Source organism: Lepus europaeus, chromosome 8 (genome assembly GCF_033115175.1).
Source record: "Lepus europaeus isolate LE1 chromosome 8, mLepTim1.pri, whole genome shotgun sequence".
NCBI classification, from domain to species: domain Eukaryota; kingdom Metazoa; phylum Chordata; class Mammalia; order Lagomorpha; family Leporidae; genus Lepus; species Lepus europaeus.
Genome location: NC_084834.1, coordinates 57162939 through 57186516, shown reverse-complemented (window position 1 = coordinate 57186516; position 23578 = coordinate 57162939). Strand labels below are relative to the sequence as shown.

Sequence of the window (23578 nt, the reverse complement as noted above, 5' to 3'; positions counted from 1 at the left end):
GGAATGGGAGAGGGAGCGGGAGATGGGGGGGTGCGAGTGGGAGGGAAATCGGTGGGGAGAAGCCATTGTAATCCATAAACTGTACTTTGGAAATTTATATTTACTAAAAAAAAAAAAAAAGCATGATGCTTACTATTAACATTATTACTTCACACTGTTCTAAAAAATTCTAGCCACATGTGGGAGGACAGGGGAGGAGCTGTGTTTCTTCTTGCCCAGTACTGACACTGAATGTCACTGTATGCTGGGTCCTGGCTGCAGATTTCTGTCTATGTCTTTCTGAAGCATCGAAGCCTCTGGCCGATAGCAAAGCCATGTACTTCCTAGGGCATGAGATGACGGCGCAAGGAAGTAACTGCAGTGCCTTTTATGATGAGGTGGGAGAAGTATTCTATTCTAGGTATAGTCTGCAAGCTGCCTGGCTGTCAGGTAACAGGTCATGCCACTGGGCTGAGAAAAAGCTTCTTTCTCTCCATTAGATAAAATGTGTTTTCTACCCATGGTGTTGTAAAGAGAGAGTGGCCTGGCCCTCCTTGATGAACTGGCTAGGATATCTGAAGCAGACTGCTAGGTCAAATTTGATAACCTAAGACACACTGTTAGCTAACTCTGGGCCCTGAAAGCCACCATGGAAGCTAAGACCTAGACCACACAAACACAAACTATGACTGACTGGTGGTATTTGTCCAGAGTACTCTGATGAGAACAATTCTGGACTGCAAGGAGCCAGCAGCCCTACACCTGACCAATAGCTGAGTTAGGGTATCAGCCAGGAGTTTCTTTTGAAGCCAGTGTCAACCAGGATCATTGTGATGGAACTTCAAATAACCTCACAGGGGCAACTCTGGAGCTATAGTTCACTTGTGCCCAGGAGGCAGAGCAGCCAGGAAGGAAGACTGTTTTCTGCTGGCCAGGTCAAGTTAGAAAGGGCATCACCCAGTGTCCATGAGAAAACAGGGCATATAGAAAGACAGGACACTGTTTAATCTAAGGGCAAAGAGAAAATGTGATGTGGAAAAGGCAGTTAGTGACAGATTCAATACAAAACAGTAACTAAGAGGCAAATTTGTAATGAGTGAGCATTCTGATAGCTCCTTAAATGAGAATCTGCTTCCATACAGTTCCTGTTCCCAGAGAAGAGATGCTTAAAAGGTAGGTGCCAGGTTGGAGTAAAAATTAACTTAAGGTCGGTTATGTCTAAAACACTACTTCATAAAGCCATATTACCATCAGCATTTCAAAAGTGCATAGTTTGTTCTGCTATAATGCTTGCTTTCAAAATGACAGTTGATCCCCATGTGATTGACATATTAAGGAACAACTTGAGATTGAGCAAACCCCGAATTTACTCCTGCACAACTCTATCTCCCAGAAACAGGGAATGAATTCAAAAAACTGCATTGAGCTGAATGGAGCCAAAGAAATATACACAAAACATACTTCAGTTATCTGCCACCTTTGTCGGTTCCGCAGGTGCTATAAGACATATGCATTCAAATCAGGGCTTACTCACCTACCCAAATTGAAATAACCCTCCCTCCACCACTTCACATAAGCTGAATCTCTTTGGATGCACACTTCTACAAGTAAATGCCAGGTCTCTTTAAAAGGAAACTCTCTTACTTTTGTAGTAGTTATTTTCTTAATCATTTAGTGTATGTAAAACTGTGCTACTATTTTCAGTAAATTTCTATCTTTCATTGTGCATCAATAATGAAGGCCTTTTGTTTTGTGTCCCTAGCCCAATTTCTCCCATAAGGTTTCTGGTTCCTATTAAGCAATTTCGCATAGCACAGTGATTTTAGAAATCTATATGGTGTCATTGTAGAACTGACTGTGAAACCAAAAGTTAAAGAATAATGTGGTCTAAAAGCATAAAGACCTTATAAATTTAAAAAGTTGAAAAGACTTAACACCATGAAATTAATTCCAAGTCTGATGTATATCCCAGGGTAAAATTATAATTTTGTCAGTTTTATTTATAGGAAATATTATTCAATGAAAAATCTGATTCTTTTTACTACAAGTCTCTGGAATTCCTGACACACATGCAACATTTTTAAAAAATGCAAACCACTATCATCCTGTATTGTTATAGGAACTAGGATGGTCTCTGCTTTATGTAACTCTAGCAAAATGCCAACAGAAAATTATAACACCATGTGAGATCAGTCAAATTCAGGGAAATCCCTAAAAGCAAAACAAAACAAACTCTTATAGGACATTCCCTTGCAAAACTCTCCAACAGCTGTGTCACCAAAACCTATCCAGGAAAACAAGATCTGAGAAATATCACATATGATTTATTATATGTGAAAAGTACCTCTTTTCATGAGGATAAAGATTAGCTTGTGAAAAAAATAAAATGACTCTAATGGTAATTCTGAGACGGGGTAAGTTCAACAAGCCATAGTTCAGAGCCATAAGCTTAACAAATAAGTGAGCATGAGGTGAGTTCAGATATATTTTTATGGTCTTGGATAAATATGAGACTTTGTTCCTGAAATACAAGTGACCTTTAGAAATAGCAAATAGTTTCTTCCTCAAACACTGTATTTCTGACCGTGGCTCCTTTCATCTACCACATCACTCAAGGTGGAATTTCAAGTGGGTAATCAAGGTAACATTTGTTTAGCCTAGCAGTCATTTATGTGGCCAGTTGCTGTGATAACCACATTATGTTCCTGGGCTAACCTTCCAGCTTACAATTCAGTTGCTTTTCCACTCCTGGTACCAATTTTTAACTCTAGGCTATTCAAAGAACAACTTCAATCAAAATGAAATTATCTTTAGACCATCTTCATATTTACTACTCAGGAAATCGTAAAATGTGGTGTGTAAGAATCAAAGACAAAAGAAGAATAAAAACAAGGAGCTAAGTTCTTTTTGACTATTAAAAAAAAAAACTGACTACTTTGCTTTCAGACTGGATGTCAGCAAAGTCACTTAGATATACTTGGAATCTCAAAGAAATATTGTGTGTTCTTTATGGTAACTAAGCATTCCATAGCTATTGGGCAGAAATTAACTAAAACAGATGTCTGTAGAAGACCACAGGCCTAATTTCTATAGGGTCTTCATCTCTGTGCCTTACTGTACTCCATGACTCTCTCCCCAAGAAACAAACTCCCTTGAAGGTACCACCCGATTAAAAAAACAATCTGCAAAACTTTTCATCAGAAAAATCCGCTGGCTGGCAGAGAAGCAAAAGTAATTCTACAGGGAAAAACAGTGCTGGAACAACTGAACATTCACAGGCAAAAAATACAGACACAGACCTTACAACCTGATACAAACCTTACAACTTTTACAAAAAATTAACCTTTCAAAATAAAGCACAGACCCAAATATAAAACACAAAACTATAAAACTCATATAAGATAAAATAGGGAAAAAAATCTTGGATTTGGTAATGGTTTTTTACATATAACACCAAAGTACTGATCCATGAGAGAAAAAGTGATAACCTGGGCTTTATTAAACTTAAAAATGTCTGCTCTGTGAAAAACCCTGTAAAACAAATGGGCAGAAAAGCCACATGCTGGCAAACATTCTTACTGGGGAGTAGGCATTTAACCTAATGGTTAAGAAGCCTTTGTCCCACATCTGAGTGCCTGGATTTGATTCCCAGTTCTGACTCCTGAATTCAGCTTCCTGTTAGAGCAGAACCTGGGAAGGCAGGGGTGATAGTTTAAGTAACAGGGTTCCTATCACCCATGTGAGAAATCTGAATTATGGTCCCAGCTCCTGGCTCTGTCACTGAACCAGCCCCAGCCATTAATAATGATTTGGGAAGTGAATCAGCAGGTAAGAGCTATCTACCCCTACCCCACACTCTTGCTGTCTCTTTCTTTCTCTCCCTCTTGCTTTCACATTCTGCCTCTGCCTCTCAAATAGATAACATTTTTTAAAATAAACTGTTAATATCCAAAATAAAGAACTCTTAAAACTCAAAATTTAGAAAAAAAAAAACCCTTTAAAAATGTGAAGATACCTCACTCAAAGATACCCAAATGGAAAATAAGCATAAGAAAAAATGTTCAATATCATGTCATTAGGGAATTGGAAATTTAAACAACAATGAGAAATTAATATACTTCTATTAGAAGGGCCAGAATCCTCAACACTGATGATACGAAATGCTGCAAGAATATGGAACAATAGATATTCTCAGTCACTGCTAGCTGGAATGCAGAATGGCATAGCCTCTTCGCAAGAAACTTTGGAAGTTTCTAACAGGACTAAATAAACTTTGATCATATGACCCAGCAGTCATGATGCTTGGCATTTAATTTCCAACAACTGTTTACAGCAGCCTTATTCATAACTACACAAATTTGGGAGCAACCAAAATGGCCTTCATTAGGTTAATGGACAAATAAACCATGGTATATCCATACAATGTACTATTACCCAATGGTAAAAATCAATGAGCTATCCAAGCCTTAAGAAGACAGGGAAGAACCTTAAATATGTATTTTAAAGAAAAGTGAAAGACAAGAGTCTGAAAAGGGTACTTACTCTATTCTGGAAAAGGTAAAACAATAGAGAGAATAAAAAGAACAGCGACTGCCAGGCTTGGCACAGAAGGAGCAATGAACAAACAAAATACAGAAGATGGCTGGGCACAGTGAACCATTCTGCATAATACTGTACCAGTACACACATGTCATTAAATTATTTATCAGATCCCACAGAATGAACAACACAAATAGTAAACTCCAATGCCAACTACAGACTTCAATAACAATGGTTCAATATTGACTCACCAACTGTTAACAAATGTGCCATACCAATGCAAGATGTTTAAAACAGGGAGAAATAGGGGAAGAAGAAGACATGGAAAGTCTGTATAATTTCTGCACAATATTTCTGCAAACCTAAAAGACTCTAAAAAATAAAGTATACTGTCTAAAGCATGCCACACACAGAGAGAGAAATAAGCTGAAGCTTAAATAGAATTAAGGATATACAAACAAAAATACTGACATTCCTTTTTCTCCCTAAGTATGCCCTCCAGAACCAACATCTCTGTATACTATCCATATCAGCATTATCTAATAGACTTGTGATGTCAACCACAATGGAACCTTACAGTAGTCACACTAAACACAGTACAAAGAAATGGAAACACTAATTTTAAAAATACATATATTTAGCCCAATAAATTCACAATATAATCATTTCAACACGTAATCAATATAAAATGTATTAGTAAGAGTCTTTGAAATCTTTGTCTATTTGATTATAACATATACCAATTCATATAGTAAATTTTTATCAGAAATACCTAATTTCAGTTTAGATTTCACAAAAGTCACAATTAAAAAAATAGATTCACAAAGTCATGCTATTCCAAAGATATTTAAAATCTTCCAGTAACTAAATCAAGTACTAAAAAAATTTTCCTTGAATACATATATATATATATACACATATGCACATTGACAAAACTAGTTCATCCTTTTTAGAATTGATTTGACTTTAAAGAAAATGCATTTCAATATAAAAACTATACCTATCCATGTTAAATAAATTCATTAACTCTAGTATCAACAAAGTATTAATGAAATTAAATTCAGAGATTTTACATAAATCAGAAAGCAACTCTAAACTTATAATCACCAAAGTATTCATCAACTTGTTTCTGTTTTTCACCATTAGTTTAGTATCATGTACTATAAATGTATATTATTAATTTTTAAATATAGAAAATCATTATCATTAAGTTTCAAAAAATATAAAAATGCTTTGCCTTTCCTTAGAACTTCAAATTTATCTCATTTATATGCAGTGTGATATTAATGAGGATAAATCATACTGAGATTTGGGTTTTCTTGTTTTTTTTTTGTTTGTTTGTTTTTTTTTGCCTTTGATTATTTATCAAGTACTCCTTTTTCAAGAAAACCTTGGTGTTACCAGTGCAGTAAATCCTTATAAAATTCAACCACAACTCAACCGTGAAGAACTGGCAGAGAGTACAAGATCCATTAAATGTACTGTCATCCATTACTTTTAATAGTTCCATAAACTGGCAATGATTAAAATCACTTGCACATAAATAAAGGAAGTGAACAATTGAACCCATGGTACTTTTCAAAGAGTCTACTTCAGAAAAATGGATACAAATATTTTCAATGTGTACCATAAAGTGGAACTAATCAATATGGGAAACAGTCTCACACTTTAAAAATTCCATAAATCTGGATGTTTTTAACCTACCATAGCTGGAGACAATCTTCTACGAAGAAACTAACCATGTAAATATTTTTTTTAAATCTACCCCACAAATTCATTTATTGGGGCCATGAATTAACATTTCTTTGTAAATTTACAAGACCTCTGAAACTAACTGTATGGAATAAATTACTTGGATGGTTGTCTCATGTCATATAACTCACCTAAAGCCAAAGAAAATCCTTGCAATTTTCAATGCTTGACTCAATTGATCTTCTTTGTCTTCTCCTTGTTTAAAAAAAAAAAAAAAAAAAAAAAGGCCCTCTTTGGGCAATTGTTAAATCTTTCACTTTTAGGCTTCTCCTCATAATTTTTCAACAAAATTTCAGTAATTCAAATTTGTTTATAGTCTCTCCAACCAAAAAGGGTTGGTTTTCTATTTTTTGTTTTTTGTTTTTTCCCCTGGAGTAAGAACCAAGGTGGCCAAAATTATACTCTCAAATCCTGGCAAAATCATATAAAACATTTTTAACTTTGAGCCCCTTGTACACAAGGGCAGAACCCATTGGGCACCTTCCCAGGCCCACACCCTTCCCTCACCCAGGTCCTGGGAGAGCGGCCATTATGTATTTGTCCACTGGAAGAGCTTTTAATGAAGTTGCAGTGAAGAGAACTGCAGTAATTGCACCAGTAAAGCATGTGCAACCAGTTCTTGGGACTTAAACCAGTAACAGAAGCTGGTAGCACTTAAAAAGATAACCATCATTTCTCCCTTGAGAATTGTCTGCTTAGAACCTGTACCTTACTTTTCACTCATGATCTCCTCTTAGCAGCCACTGACTTTTGAGTTACAGGAAGGCCTCTGAAGATTTATATCAAATAGCATCCACGGCCAGCTTGTTTTCCTTGTGTAGAAGTAAAGGGAATGTTAGGCTAGAAACAAGATGAATAAGAGATAAGGGCGGAAAAGGCAGCTGATGCTTTGGTGAAAAAGCTGAAAGGGAAAAAAGGTGCCATGGAGGAGAAATGGAGAAGTCCTTGAGCAGCAGAGTAAATGTGTCATTTTTCCCAGGTCTTTAGGTGGACACCTACAGGCTTCTCACGAACGAGGCTTACCTCACACTATATATTGTTGTGTTTGATGCTGACGTGACTTGCAGAGTTAACAGGAGCTAAAGACATGAGACATGTGTGAATTTCCTTTTGGATCTTAGCAGAAAAAAGTTTGTATCAACCCGTACTACTACTAAGAGTATAGCGTTTGGTCTTATCTCCAGTATTTTGTAAGTCAACATGAAGAATTCAATCTGCAACACAACATTCTGTTTAGGAACCTAGCCACAATGAACCATACATGCCACAAAATACCACATTTCCAGATTCCTTCTAACAGTCCAACTACACTCTTTTCCCTTATTGCCAAACATCTTCTCTCTTTTCCCTGCTAGCAGCACATAAGCAAACTCCAGGCAAATCCTCAATCATGAACTCCCTTCAGCCCCCGGCCAATACACCTACTGACTTCGTGCTACCCAGTTATTAGATGGATCAAGATTTACGTTCTGCCCAGCAGATATGTTCAGCCTGTTGCCTAGGATGAGCCCAAACACAGGTGTTCAACTGTCCACTATGAATGAAACAATCATGTCAAAGAAGTTCTTTATACATCTTCTACTAGAGTATCAGTATAGAAGGATTCACAGATTGTATAAACAACAAAAGGAGATTCTGCTTGGGGTTTCTGTCACACAGAGTTGTAATCTGACAACAGAAGGCAACATTGGAGAAGATGCTCCTCTGTGCTATGTTGAGGGTGTGGTATGTGTGGAGTGCTTGAGTAACAGCAGCACATTGGTACACAGTAGGGACCGCAATGCTCATCACTGCTTTCATCCTATCACGGTAGAGATTCTCAGAAGCTACAGCCACAAAATCTTTGACAATGAAAGATTTGTCCAACTTCTGGCTCAGTCTGTAAACCACAGGTTTGAGGCATTGTCTACACTCCACAAAGTGTACACCATTTGAATGAGTTTTATCAACTACTGGAGAGCAGAATATCACCAGAGGAATCTAGTCAGCATCTCTTGCTGGTTTGAGACTCATCTTCATGGCCTTTTCAAGTCTGGATAAAGTCCTCACTCAGATGAACTCTCTATCTTGCATTTCATGGGTCTTCTCCCCATTAGTTGCCCCAGGGACCCAAGGAGAATTGGTTCGAATAGCCTCTAGGCATACCAAAACCCGATACTCAAATTCCTTATATAAAATAATGCAATATGTACATATATGGTATGCATTCTCCTGCACACTTTAAATCCTCTGTAGATTACTTATAATACTTGATAGAGTGAAAACGCTATCAAAACAGCAGTTACACTGTACCATTTAGGGGATAATCACCAGAAATCTGTACATGTTTAGTACACATGTAATTTGCTATCAAATATTTTTGATCCACGATTAGCTGATTCTGTGGATGCAGAACTAGTGTAGACAAAGGACCAAGTATTACTAGTGAACTTGTTTCTAGAGAAATTTTCAGTACAGAATCTGTAAATATATGGAAAACAGATATTCAGCTTTTTTTTCCTATACAATCATGAGCAGTACACTGTATTTTGAAATGAATCCACATGTGTTTGTATTCATGCTTATTTGATTATCTCTGAAAAGTGAAAGATACAGTGTATTATGCTTCAGTTCAGAAATCTGGCAATGAGCTTAAACTGGACCATGTTTTTGCCTTATTCTCCCCACAACATTTTTTATTTGTTCAATTTTTTGATGAAGTTATACATGACAGGTGAAAAACTTTAACAGCGTAGGAAGGTGGACAGTACCAAGGAAGTTTTCCCTCCTGCCCTCCATCCTCTAGAAGCTGAATTTTTATCACTTTGTCTCACTAACTTTAAAAATCTCAAAATTCATTATTTTGCAGAAGCATATGGTAGGGTCTTAAAAGAAACTACAAAAAAATCTTTTATTGTAAGGAACACTATTTGGTGCTCTAACAAGTAGTTCAGTAAAAGCAAAGTGATTGTTTTCTAAATGACACTGTGAATTTTTTTTTTTTATTTGACAGGTAGAGTCAGAGACAGTGAGAGAGACAGAGAGAAAGGTCTTCCTTCCGTTGGTTCACTCCTCAAATGGCCGCCACGGCCCGCGCTGTGCTGATCCGAAGCCAGGAGCCAGGTGCCTCCTCCTGATCTCCCATGCGGGTGCAGGGGCCCAAGCACTTGGGCCATCCTCCATTGGCCTCCCGGGCCACAGCAGAGAGCTGGACTAGAAGAGGAGCAGCAGGGACTAGAACCCGGCACCTAAATTGGATGCCTGTGCCACAGGCGGAGGATTAACCAAGTGAGCCATGGCACCAGCCCCAACACTGTAAAACTTACCTTGATTAAACTAAATGTCAGTGTATTATGATTTCATGCAATATATCTTTTATAAAACATTTTCTTTTAGGAAAGCTATTGCAAAAAAAAACAAAAATTTATCATATTTAATTTAATCACTATAGCAGGAGGCCAAGTTTACATTTTTTTTGAATACTGAATGTTTTTATCAAATTCACTTAAACATACAGTTGAAAGTATTTCTTCTTATTTTCACCTTTTTATATTTTTTCTCTCTTTTTTTTTTTTTTTTTTTTTTTGTGACAGGCAGAGTGGATAGTGAGAGAGAGAAAGACAGAGAGAAAGGTCTTCCTTTTCCGTTGGTTCACCCCAATGGCCACTGCGGCCGGCGCGCTGTGGCCGGTGCACCGCGTTGATCTGAAGCCAGGAGCCAGGTGCTTCTCCTGGTCTCCCATGCGGGTGCAGGGCCCAAGCACTTGGGCCATCCTCCACTGCACTCCCGGGCCACAGCAGAGAGCTGGATTGGAAGAGGAGCAACCGGGACAGAATCCAGCGCCCCGACCGGGACTAGAACCGGGGTGCCAGCACCACAGGTGTAGGATTAGCCTAGTGAGCCGCAGCGCCAGCTTCTCTTTTATATTTTTACAAGAAAAAAATCACTTAGGTTTACTCTATCACAGAAAATACAATTCCATTGCTGTTTCATATGTGGCATACCTTCTTTCATGCTTATTTTGTCCTTATGGTATGAGCTTCTACATTGCAACTTAATTCTATGTCAGTAGGACACTTTCTTCATACAAACTGGTATTTGGTGTAGCAGTTAAGATAGAGCTTAGGATGCTCACATTCCATATCAGAATGCCTAGATGTAAATTACAGCTTTGGTCCTGATTCAAGTTTACTTCTAATGTGCAGCACCTGGGAGGCAACAGGTCAGGTACTTGGGTCCTTGCCACCCATATGAGACCCAGATTGAGGTCCTGTTTCCTGATTTCAGCCTGGTCCAGCCAGGGATATGGCAGACATTTGGAAATGAACCAGCAATGAGAGATCTCTATTTCTTTACCTCTGTCACTCTTTGTCTCTTTGTCTCACAATATTAAAAATGAAAATTAAAAACATATATAAAATACATATACTAAATAAGAAGACACTTATAGCAAATATTTTTATATAACTACTAATTAAAATCAAAACAAATTTGTCAATGTAAATTATGCTGTTTACATAAAATACTTGCTGTTTACATAAAAATACTACATTGCCGCATGGTATGTAGAATTACTCTATTGACTGCAACTAAACCAGTCATATGATTCCACACAGTATTAAAAACCATACAGGGAATGGGCATTTGTCTTAACAGTTAAACCACCTACATCCCATATTGGAATGCCTGCACTTGATTCCCATCTCCAACTTCTGCCTCTAGCTTCCTGCTAAGGCAGATTCTGGAGGGCAGCAGTGATGGCTATAGTACTTGAATTCCTGCTATCCTTTCAGGAGACCTAGATTGCATCCCAGGCTCCCAATTTTGGCCCTGAAACTAACAAAAACTAAGTAAACTTGGGGCCTACACTGTGGCACAGCACTTAGTTAAAGCCCCAGCCTGTAGCGCCGGCATCCCATATGGGCACTGGCTTCAGTCCCAACTGATCCACTTCTGATCCAGCTCTCTCCTAATGTGCCTGGGAAAGCAGTGGAAGATAGCCCAAATGCTTGGAACCCTGCACCCTGGTGGGAGACCCTGAAGAAGCTCCTGGCTCCTGGCTTCAGACTGGATCAGCTCTGGCCATTGAGACCATTTGGGGAGTGAATCAGTGGATGGAGGACCTCTCTCTGTCTCTGCCTCTCTCTCTCTCTGTTAACTCTTTTAAATAAATAAAATAAATATAAAAAAAGAAAAAAACTTAAATAAACTTTAAATTCAGCACCCAATATACTAGCCAGATTTCAAGAGCTCAAGAACTCAAGTGGCCAGCTGTTACCATACTAGACAGTGGCCATTTGTACACTTAGGTTGAATGGATTTTTTTCCCATTAACATGTAATATCTCTACACTTTTTGGAGTACACTGTAATAATATTTCAACACATGACTACAGTGATGTTTTTAAAGATTTATTTATTTATTTGAAAGGCAGAATGACAGAGAGGGGTAGAAACACAGAGAGGAAGAGATCTTCCAAATGCCTGCAACAGCCAGGCCTTGGCCAGGCTGAAGCCAGTGGGCAGGAACTCCATCCTGGTTTCCCACATAGGTGGTACCCCTCGTGCATTAGGAAGAAGCTGAATAAAAAATGGAGCAGCCAGGACTCAAACTGGCACTCTCATATAAAATGCTGGCATTGCAAGTGGCAGCTAAACCCACTGCACCACAACGCTGGCCTGAAATACGATTTTGACTAAGATGCAATACATATTTATTATATATATTATATTCATTATATTTATATTAATACATAGTACATATTTATGGGATACGGTGTAATATTTCAACACAGGTGTATATAGCATGGGCTGATCAAATCAGGGCAATCAGCTTCCTCCTCTTACCATTACTGCATGTAAGTTCCTCTCACCTAGCTCTTCATAAGATATTGTGACCTACAGCCACCCCACTGTGCTATGGAACAAACTGAAGTCATTCCTTCCATCTGCATTTTGATTCAATGGAGTTCTTTTAAGTGTTATTTCAGAAAAAAAAAAAAGTTTGAATGCAAATAAATTTCTTAAAATTTCCACATTAGCCTTCCTTTTTTAAGCTCTCAATGTAAATAGAATATAATTATAAAACATTATAGGATTAGAAGGTCCAGTGATGATCTCTTAGTTTAATAACTCTAGCACTTTACTTTCTGAAAATTTTATTTTCCTTTGTCTTCTTTTTCTAGTAGAGAATTACAAATCTATTCTAACCACCGCTGCTGAGGGGATGGCCAAGTAGGATCAGTGACATTGCAGGCAGAAGATGCCAACTGCCTTTACCTGGCCAGCTCTCCTCCCAGGCCAGCTAGGTAATGAAAGTCAACAGAGTGCCTTCCCCAAGGAGGTTCACACCTCCCTTAGGATGTACCCCATGTGAAGAGATAGATAAGTATGGGCCTCATAACTGAAAAGGCCTTAAAGTCCACCAGATTATTATGAGGCCCCTTCTGTCAGGTTCTATTTGCCTGTCAGTCCGAGAATTTATTCGTGGCTTAAACAGCACCTTTCTTAGGTCTTCTAAAATGACTCTGTACTTTGTTCTAGACCCTGTCTAGCCCATTTGGGGCCTCATTCTTTTGTAATCATAGTCTCTACTTTTACATCAATGGCTCTGCTCCCAATGTGTGTGTATTGATGGTCCTTTCCTCTTAACATTGTATGATTGTTCAGAATTTCTCTACAAACAAACCTCTCTACCTGCAAAAGATGAGTGGCCTTTCTCCCAGTCTTGGTTGAGATCAGCTTTAAACCACGTCCATCAAACAGTTTTCACAAGGGTCCACAGACCCTCCTCATTTTCTCTCCTCTATGAAATCCTCTCATTATAAAGACCATTGGTTGCTATTCTCACCTTGTCTTTTATACTACCCAAGTCTGTTTATGTGTTTACAAGAGTTAATAATGGAACAAACCAAGGTCTTCACCAACCAGGCAGTCAACCAAATGCTGCTACAGAGATATACTCGGCTCCCCACCCAGGAGACAGCAGTTTGAGACATCGCCCCAGGCCAGTGGAGAGTACCTCACTGCCCCTTGTCAGCAGGAAGTAGCTCTAAAGACAAATCATCATCTCTCTACCCCTCCTGGACTTTTGGGGCCAATGTAATCCCATACAACTCTTGCTTTATATAAAAAAAAAAAGGGGGGGGGAATGTAGTAAAATGGGGCAGTCTTACCTATGGCATGATCTACACCCCAGACACCATCCTAGGCTCTAGCCTGAGCCATCATAGCTGGAAGCCAGGAGACCCCATGGCCCAACCACTGATGTCAGCTCCACCCCCAACCTAATGGGATTCGCTGCTGCCCCCCAGAAAAGGTTTAACAGAACCTGTTCCTGAACACATGGCCCTCTCTCTGTCTCACCCTCTCTCTCTCTCTTGATCTCTCTCTTATACTCTTTCTCCCTCTTTTCCTTCTTCGACCCTTCCCCTTAGTCTGTCGGGTTTCCCCCAATAAGCCCTTTCCCTTAAAAGAAAAAAAAAGTAATAGCTAACTGGCACAACATTTCTTTTTAGAGTGATGAAAATATTCTAAAATTAGATAGTGCTGATGACTGCATACTCTATGATTATAATGAAAACTACCACATTGCCCATTTAAAAGGGTATACTTTATGGGATATGAATTCTATCTTAATAAAGCTGTTATAAAAATTCACAAATGCCTCTTGCATTTATGCCCAAACTATCTTTGGGAACACATCAGATAAGCAAATATTACTAGTGCATACAATATGAGCATACTTTTAAAAACTCATAATATTCTCTTACATTTTATATATGCATAAAAATTCACAGAGAAATATCAGAGAGGAGTTACAGATAAAAGACAGTGTTGGGCTTTAACTTCCTGTGTATTGCACCATGATTTAAATATGGTTTGTCCACCCAAAAGGCAGCCTGAGGCTCACTTCCTCAGTGTGGTAGTGTTGGGAGCTGGAGGGGTTCAGAGATTAATGCCAATTAATGCCAATCTTTCGTCAGGAGTTAGTTCTCCCTTTCTCTTCTGCTTCTCTGCCATGTCACCATCACCAGCCTTCAAAACCATGAGCCAAAATGAACCTCTTTTTTTTTTTTTCCTCTTTTTGGCACTATTTATTATCCAGATGGATAGCGGTAAGCAACTCTATACAACAAGTTAACTAATTTATTTGTCTAGGGTACATTTTGCAGATGATTTATCCTGGCAAACCCACTGGGAAGCAGTCTGCTCAAGATTTTATTTTTCACAACAGTCATATTAAAGCCCTCTAAGGTTGGAAGCAGAGAACTGACAACTTGACCTCGGCCTCTTCTAGAAAATGACACTTTTTTTCTTCCCTACTTTCTATCCATCTTTTCTCTCTTCTCTTCCCTCTCTCACCCTCTTTCCCTATTCCTTTCCCATTTCACTGCCTTCCTTTGTTCTTTTTTTTATGTTTAAGACTTTTATTTTTACAAAGAAAGTTATGGGGGAGAAAAAGCCATTGTAATCCATAAACTGTACATTTTATTTTTATTTTTTAATTTATTTTTTTAAACTTTTATTTAGTAAATATAATTTCCAAAGTACAGCTTATGGATTACAATGGCTTCCCCCCTAAATAACTTCCCTCCCATCCGCACCCCTCCCCTCTCCCGTTCCCTCTCCCATTCCATTCACATCAAGATTCATTTTCAATTATCTTTATGTACAGAAGATCGATTTAGTATATATTAAGTAAAGACTTCATCAGTTTGCACCCACGCAGAACATAAAGTGTAAAATACTGTTTCAGTACTAGTTATAGCATTAATTCACATTGGACAACACATTAAGGACAGAGATCCCACATGAGGAGTAAGTACACAGTGACTCCTGTTGTTGACTTAGCAAATTGACACTCTTATTTATGGCGTCAGTAATCTCCCTAGGCTCTAGTCATGAGTTGCCAAGGCTATGGAAGCCTCTTGAGTTTGCTGACTTTGATCTTATTCAGACAAGGTCATAGTCAAAGTGGAAGTTCTCTCCTCCCTTCAGAGAAAGGTACCTCCTTCTTTGATGGCGCCGTTCTTTCTACTGGGATCTCACTTGCAGAGGTATTTCATTTAGGTTTTGCTTTTTTTGTTTTTGTTGTTGTTGTTGTTGTTTGTTTGTTTTTTTCCAGAGTGTCTTAAAATACTCTCATGGGCTCTTCAGCCAGATATGAATGCCTTAAGGGCTGATTCTGAGGCCACAGTGCTGTTTAGGACATCTGCCATTCTATGAGTCTGCTGTGTATCCCACTTCCCATGTTGGATCTTTCTCTCCCTTTTTTTATTCTATCAGTTAGTATTCGCAGACACTAGTCTTGTTTGTGTGATCCCTTTGATTCTTAGACCTATCAGAGTCATCAATTGTGAACTGAAGTTGATCACTTGGACTAGATGAGATGGCATTGGTACATGCCACCTTGATGGGATTGTATTGGAATCCCCTGGCACGTTTCTAACTCCACCATTTGACGCAAGTCTGATTGAACATGTCCCAAATTGTACATCTCCTCCCTCTCTTATTCCCACTCTTATATTTAACAGGGATCACTTTTCAGTTAAATTTCAATACCTAAGAATAAATGTGTGTTAATTACAGAGAGGAAACCTGTTGAAGTGAAAGGGACACTATGAGAAACAGTGACTTGATCAGCCCTTGTCCTGACTGTTGATGTACAATTTAATACTTTATCCCTTTTAGTATTTTTTCGTTCTAGTAAATACTATTGGTTGAACTCTTTATAAATAACCAATCTCAGGCATTCTGTTATAGCAACAGAAAATGCACTAAGATAACTACCCTAAGTCCTTACATTATATATGATTTGTGTAGTAAAAAATAAATATCTTTGAAAACATAATAACAAGGTAGCTATATGCATCTCTACTCATTTACACTTTTCCTAACTTCACTTACACTCTCTCTCTCCTTGAAACACTTCCTCCACCCTCTAGCAATACGTGAAAGCACTCTTAGTTTAATAATTCTTTTAACCAAAAACACTTCAATTAAATGTGCTTTCCAAGCTCCCTAATCAAAACACATCGGTGACCTGGAAATAATGCAAGATATAAATTCTGGACTCAGTTACAAGTGATTAAGTTTTGCCTTCTCCACCAGGCAAACCCAGCACCAAATACTTCATTTGGGACATAGTAAGCTTTCAGACACACTTGTTAAAAGAACAAGTAAAGCATGGGTCATCCTCTTGGAAGCGACTGCCTGAGGATATACCCTGCCCATCCTCCTTCCTCCAAGAACACTACATTTGCTCACATGGCCACCTTCTCCTGTGAAGTCTGAAATAATGATGACTTCCCCCACTCTAGGTTATGCTGAGTGGAACAGAGCAATCTCATTACTTGTGCCAACTGGGGAATGCAGATGCTACCTACCTGTGACATGTTAGGGGAGATCTATGAAGGTGATAGCAATCTTGAAAAGGCGCTCTTGTTCCTAGGAGCCACCATCTTGCCTGAAGCCTGCCTATTATCTGCCCACTAGCTTGAGGATTAAGCCACTATCAAGATGGAAAGGTGGGAAGAACTTAGGTAACATCATTAAGCTCATTAATCAACTGTTCCTGAAGCCTGATCTATTGAAGTTCCCCTTATTTGACATAAGGAGAACTTAGCGCTCAGGGAAGATAGAATTGCAGCTAATTATTTCTATTTGACAGAATTCCAATAATGCTACAAGCTGTTATCAGAACTCAAAAGATAGAGGAAGTACTCCAAGGAAGCAGAAGTTGTTTTTAAGTTTTTAAGTCAAACCATCTGACCCCAAATCCCTAGCACTCTTGTAATCATACTTCAAGTTTGGCTGGCACAGTTACATAAGAGCCATCCTGCAAGAAGCAGAAAAAGGACAACTACAAAACAAAGGCAGAACTTCCAGAAGACAACCAACATTCACTTGCTTTGCTGTTTTCCCAAACTAGAGAACTAGCATAAGGAAGAACACACGATGACATCTGTTTGGGGAGTCCCAGGATTCCTCTATAGGGCTTCACAGGTGGTATTTTTCCACTAATTACTACATTAAGTGATTCCATTTGGAACCTAAAACAAAATGTGACCGACTGCAAAAGAAAAACATTTGGTGAAGAAACTTCTTTGTTCCAAACACCTGAAAGAACTTCCATAAACAATAAAGAAAAATAAAAGATTTTAAACAATTGAAAACATTTTTTCCAAAAACTAAAACACATTGGAAACCTGGTACTGAGTCAAGTTCCCAACAGCAGAGCAGCTGAAATCACAAAATAACTGCAAAGAAAGAGAAAAACACGTAAACAAAATGTCCAGCTTAATAACGAATCAGCTCCTTCAAAAACTGTATTTCAGTCAAATTACCATCTTCATGAAAAAGAAAAGGAAAATGATTACAAATTAGGCAAACGCAGGCTTGTAGGATACTAAAGGAGTTAGTACGTTGTTACTTTTTCTAACCTCTAACTAACATGTTTTCTAAGAATAGCAATGGTAAAAACAGTTCATTTATCCAAAATAATTATTAAACATGAATGACTTGAATATTAAATATAAAATAAACTTTACTCAATTATGCTTATGTTCTAGATATTTTGCAAAGACCTGAGAATATGATAATAGTAAGGCATAATAAAATAATGCTCTTTCTTCAAAAGTTTACAATGTGGTACCCACACCATCCTCTCACTGCTCTCACTGTCACTCTCCAATTGCCCTATTTCAGAAGTGTCACCACCTGGGACACATATGGCTCAGGATAGATATTTAAAAATCATTTCTGACTTCTCTTTCAACAGCCACACCGTCAGCAAGCCCTTACCAGTGTGCGACATACAATATACCACCAGAAGCCAACCACTTCTCTCTGTCACTGAAGCCCAAGTGCAAGCCACCCTCACATCAGACATCAGCAATCTCCCTGTTTCGTTAATGCCTCCCTGCAACCTGTTCTCCACAAGGCAGGCTCGGTGACCTTCTCAAGGCACGAAAAGGATGACGTCATTCTCCTGTTTAAAACCCTTGAACGACTTCTTGCTGCTAACAGAGTAAATCTCCTGACCTGACCTACAAATACCTCTCTAATCCCACCCACTACTACTGCCCCTTCCACCCACTAACCGCTAGCCCTGTTAGCCTTGATCACCTCCCTGGCTTTGTTTCTGACCTCAGAACAGACCAAATTAATGGCCATCTGGGCTACAATTGGGTGTCTTAACCCAGGTCTTCTTAATATGACTGTCTGTTTCCCTCATGGTTTAGGTCCCCCAACACAACCTGACAGCTCAGCTAAAGCAGAGCTCATGGCCTACTATCTCATTGTTCTAATTGATTTTTGGAGGTAAACTTTTGGTTGAAGTGTAACATAATTACTGAAAAGTATAGACACTTTAAGGATACAGGGCAAGGAACTCTCCCAAATTAAACACTCTAAGTAACTAAGCACATAGATCAGGAATTAGCACCCCTGAAGTCTTCCCAGATCCCCACTTCTAATCACTACCCTCACAATGATCCAACTGCAACCCAGATTTACAAATTTCTAGATTAGCTTTAACTCTTTTTGAACTTTAAACAAATGCAATCCACAGCTTTGTCTACAGCTATTTCACTCAATGGCATCTTTCTGAAATTTATCTATGTTGCTAAGCATAGTAGTAATACACTGATAATCATAAAAGTGTTTTCCTAAGTGATTCTACCAATGTAAGAACTCAGAAGCTCTCAGGGCCAGTGCTGTGGTGCAGTGGGTAAAGACACTGCCAGCAACAACATCTCATAGGAGCACAGGTTCAAGTCTGGGGCTGCTCCACGTGGGATCCAGCTCCCTGCTAATGTGCCTGGAAAAGCAGTGGAAAGTGGCTCACATGTTTGGGCCCCTGCCACCCGTGTGGGAGCTCTAAGCTCAAGGCTTGGACCTGACCTAGCCCCAGTAGTTGAGGCCATTTTGGGATCAGATAGAAGATCTCTCTCTGTGTGTCTCTCTTGCTCTCTGCAACTCTGCCATTCAAATAAATAAATTGTTAAAATAAAAAAATAAAGTAACAAAATAACCCAGCAGCAATGCATGATAGTTTCATATAGTCCTTACAAACTTTTGACATTGTCTTTTTAATTTTGTCATTTTAGTGAATTCATCAATGATCTCAAGCTTTTTTTTTTTTTTTTTTTTTTTTTTTTTTTTTTTTTTTTTTTTTGACAGGCAGAGTGGACAGTGAGAGAGAGACAGAGAGAAAGGTCTTCCTTTTTGCCGTTGGTTCACCCTCCAATGGCCGCTGCGGTAGCGCGCTGCGGCCGGCACACCGCGCTGTTCCGATGGCAGGAGCCAGGTGCTTCTCCTGGTCTCCCATGGGGTGCAGAGCCCAAGCACTTGGGCCATCCTCCACTGCACTCCCTGGCCACAGCAGAGAGCTGGCCTGGAAGAGGGGCAACCGGGACAGGATCGGTGCCCCGACCGGGACTAGAACCCGGTGTGCCGGCGCTGCAAGGCGGAGGATTAGCCTGTTGAGCCACGGCGCCGGCCGATCTCAAGCTTTTGATTCACACTCCCCAGATGACTAAGAAGCTGAATATCTTTTCATGTTTACTGGCCAGTTGGATATCTTTTTATGTGACATGAACAATTTACCAAGTTCTTCTCAGATTCCCACTTAATTTCAGTCAACATTGGAAATATTGAATATAGCCTTCTAATTGAGAAATTTATTTTTAAAGAAGAATTTTCAGGAACATAAAAATCCATTCTATAATATCACTTAATATCTTCCATTTCTGCCACTTGCACTCTAAAGAGATGATATAATATCTCTTCATTCTCACCCCCAAACAAGGCAGCCACTGCCTCATAATTAATAAACATTACCCTGAATTTAGTACTCAGACAATAGGTTATGACTTCATTAGAATTTACTACATTTTTGTTCTACTTCGGAAATGTCCTCACTGGCTTGTCTGTAAAGTCTGTTTCAAGTCCACTTATTTAAATGCTTCCTATTGGTCTTTTTCTCCCTTCAGTGACTCCAGACTAGCAAAGATTTCCTCTGACTCAGATTTGGAAGTGGTCTTGATTTCTTCATTTGATGGCTGAGTGAAGACTTATGTTTCAAGTTAACCCTATGAGACAAATTCATAGTCACACAGAGAAATGGTCACATTTAAAGAAATTCAGAACATGATACCTTCTTTTTTTTTATGACATTTTTGCTAGGTGTAGCATTCTTGATTGGCACTTTCTTTCAGCATCTTAAAGATATCATTCAGTTGTCTACTAGCTATTACCTTTTCTGTTAAAAGTCAGTTCTCAATGACTTTTCTTGAATATAATATCTCCTTCACTTCCTTTCTTCATTTTTCCTGCCTACTTTTAAGACTGTCTTGGGGGCCGGCGCCGTGGCTCACTGGTTTAATCCTCCGCCTGAGGCGCCGGCATCCCATACAGGCGCCAGGTTCTAATCCCGGTTGCTCCTCTTCCAGTCCAGCACTCTGCTGTGGCCCGGGAAGGTAGTGGAGGATGGCCCAAGTGCTTGGGCACCTGCACCTGCATGGGAGACCAGGAGGAAGCACCTGGCTCCTGGCTTCGGATCGGCGCAGCACCTGCCGTAGCAGCCATTTGGGGGGTGAACCAATGGAAGGAAGACCTTTCTCTCTGTCTCTCTCTCTCACTGTCTAACTCTGTCAAATAAATGTAAAAATATATATATTATTAAAAAATTTAAAAAACTGTCTTGGTTTTCAACAGTTGTACTAAGATATACCTGGGTGTGACTTTCCAGATATTGACACTACATGAGGTTCATAGTGCTTCTTCAATTAGTCAGATAATGTTTCTCAACCATTCTGGAAAATTCTCATATATTATCTCATTAAATTTGCTTCTGCCTATTTCTCTATCCTCTCCTCCAAACAGTGAAGCATGCTAACAATGATTTATTAGGCATTTTCACTGTCTCACAAGCCTATTTATAGTTTCTGTGCTTCATTTTCAGTATTTTCTATTGACTTCTTCATTAATCCTGTCTTTATCAAATCTACTGTCTAATTCAAATTCTCAGTTCTCAATTTGCTATATCTTTCTGTTCTAAAATACACATTTGCCATTTATATGATCTGAATTTTTTATCTTAATTTTTTTCATCTGCTGGTCTTATCTTTTATTCCATTTGTAGAACATATCAGTTATGTATATTATGAAGTCCATGACTGTCTATTCCAATCAATATTTAAATCGTCCATAATTGAACTTCTATTGTCCAACTTTATTCTTGGTTTTGGTCATATGGTTCTCTTTATTTTTATTTATTTTTTTATTTTTTGACAGGCAGAGTGGACAGTGAGAGAGAGAGACAGAGAGAAAGGTCTTCCTTTGCCGTTGGTTCACCCTCCAATGGCTGCCGCGGCCGGTGCGCTGCGGCCGGCGCACTGCGCTGATCTGAAGCCAGGAGCCAGGTGCTTCTCCTGGTCTCCCATGCGGGTGCAGGGCCCAAGGACTTGGGCCATCCTCCACTGCACTCCCGGGCCACAGCAGAGAGCTGACCTGGAAGAGGGGCAACCAGGACAGAATCCGGCGCCCCGACCAGGACTAGAACCCGGTGTGCCGGCGCCGCAAGGCGGAGGATTAGCCTATTGAGCCACGATGCTGGCCCATATGGTTGGTTCTCTTATCATCTAGTCATTTTATATTAAATGTTGGACATTGCATTTTAAAATTTTTAGAGGATTAAAATACATTTCTCTTTAGTAGGTTGACATTGACACTTCTCTGCCCTGCCAAAACAGAAACTGTTCATCTTAACCCAATCAAGGAGTGCCTGATTCAAAGCTGGGCCAGAGTTGTAACAGAACTCAATCTGCTTCAAGAGATGCTATTCCAGCGTATAGTGCTTCCAATTCAAATTATGTTATACACAAAATGTCTCCCTTAAGCAAGATGAGACTCCATATCATCTGATTTTTTGATGTGTATGGATTGATTTACAATATTCTGCCATATGGCTTCCTAATTCTTCAAAAGTTCTGGGAAGGAGGCAGCAATGTTTTTAACTCTCTTTGCCTCTCCAATATAATTACTCCAAACCCACAAGATTCGCAAAAGCTCTACCTATTTCAACCAGGGACCCCAAATACAGGTTGGGCTCAGATTTTTACCTCTTACCCATACTAAGAATCAGAGAAGTCTCATCATTCCACCAAGAGAAAAGAGGTTACATATTATCAATACATCTGTCCAAATTTTCTCCCCTACACAGCCCTAGTCACTCAAGTATCCCTTTTTAATAGGCTTTTGATGCCCTTAAACAAACTATGTTTTTACCTATTCTCCCTTCTACAGCTGTTCTCAGCAGAAATAGAGATGGAGCCAGGTTCTTTTAGAGAAAACACTATTTTATTCTTCTATACCCTATATCACCACCTACCACTATCTTACTCACTTAAGGCATTTTTAAGTCTATCTTCCTCTAGTAAAACCAAAGGCCCAGAAGACAAAGGGTTTTTCCTGCATCCCTAGGGCATAATCACATTGAAGACAGACTGACTCTGATAGTCTTTCTATTTCTAACATATTCACTAACCATGCCCTTTTTTTTTTTTTTTTGTGGTGAAGAATCCCAAACAGCCAGATCATCTTCCATTATGAATAAAGAAGAAAGCTAATTCTATATGTCTGTGTTTCCACTAAAGAACACTTATTCCTTCTTTGCATATTTCCTTGCTTCCTCCCTCATGGGAAACACAAACCAGAATCAATATACTTTGAGTCTCTCTTTTCAGCTGACTATTGAGACCCCGAGATTCTTTGAACTGGATATTAATTTGTGGTTCCTCTACCTTAGAAAAATAAAAGTTCAATATTTCTTCTCCATAGTCATTCTGCTACCATGTAGCAGCTGATCTACCATCAGATTCAGGTTATGCTTGCCACAGCAAGCTGGAGATCTCTCTCCCATGTTCTACATTATATCCCAATCCAATTATGCTGTCTGTGACTCAGGCCATAATTCTCCACCTGGATCAAGGGTGAATATATGTACCCAACTCTTGCCATAGGTGACACAAAGATCAAGATAAAAGAAGCAGAGCATAAAGTTCCCACTGTGGCCTAGGGTCTCAGTTCCATTTCCAACCCAGCTTTTTTGGAGCCATGTATTTAGAGAGTTAGTGCATACTTTTTAATTAAGCAGGTATTTTGGTCTTTATCTGGCTCCCGTCTCCTCTTCATTGGACAGAACCAAGAAGAATGAGAAGTTATCAGTTAGGAACCACCATTATCATATAAGTGAAGTAGGGAGTAAGATTTGAGAAGGATGTTTCCAAAAACAGTACCTAGATATTTTAATTGACAACAGAGAT

At 39.1% G+C, this 23578-nt stretch overlaps 1 protein-coding gene and 1 pseudogene across 3 annotated transcripts in view; one reads left to right on the top strand and one right to left on the bottom strand.

Moving 5' to 3' along the window:
* Positions 1-23578, bottom strand: part of PRDM5 (PR/SET domain 5) — a 257297-nt gene that overhangs the window by 208012 nt on the left and 25707 nt on the right. The gene's annotated exons all lie outside the window — the stretch shown is intronic.
* Positions 336-18297, top strand: LOC133765777 (mothers against decapentaplegic homolog 5-like; annotated as a pseudogene).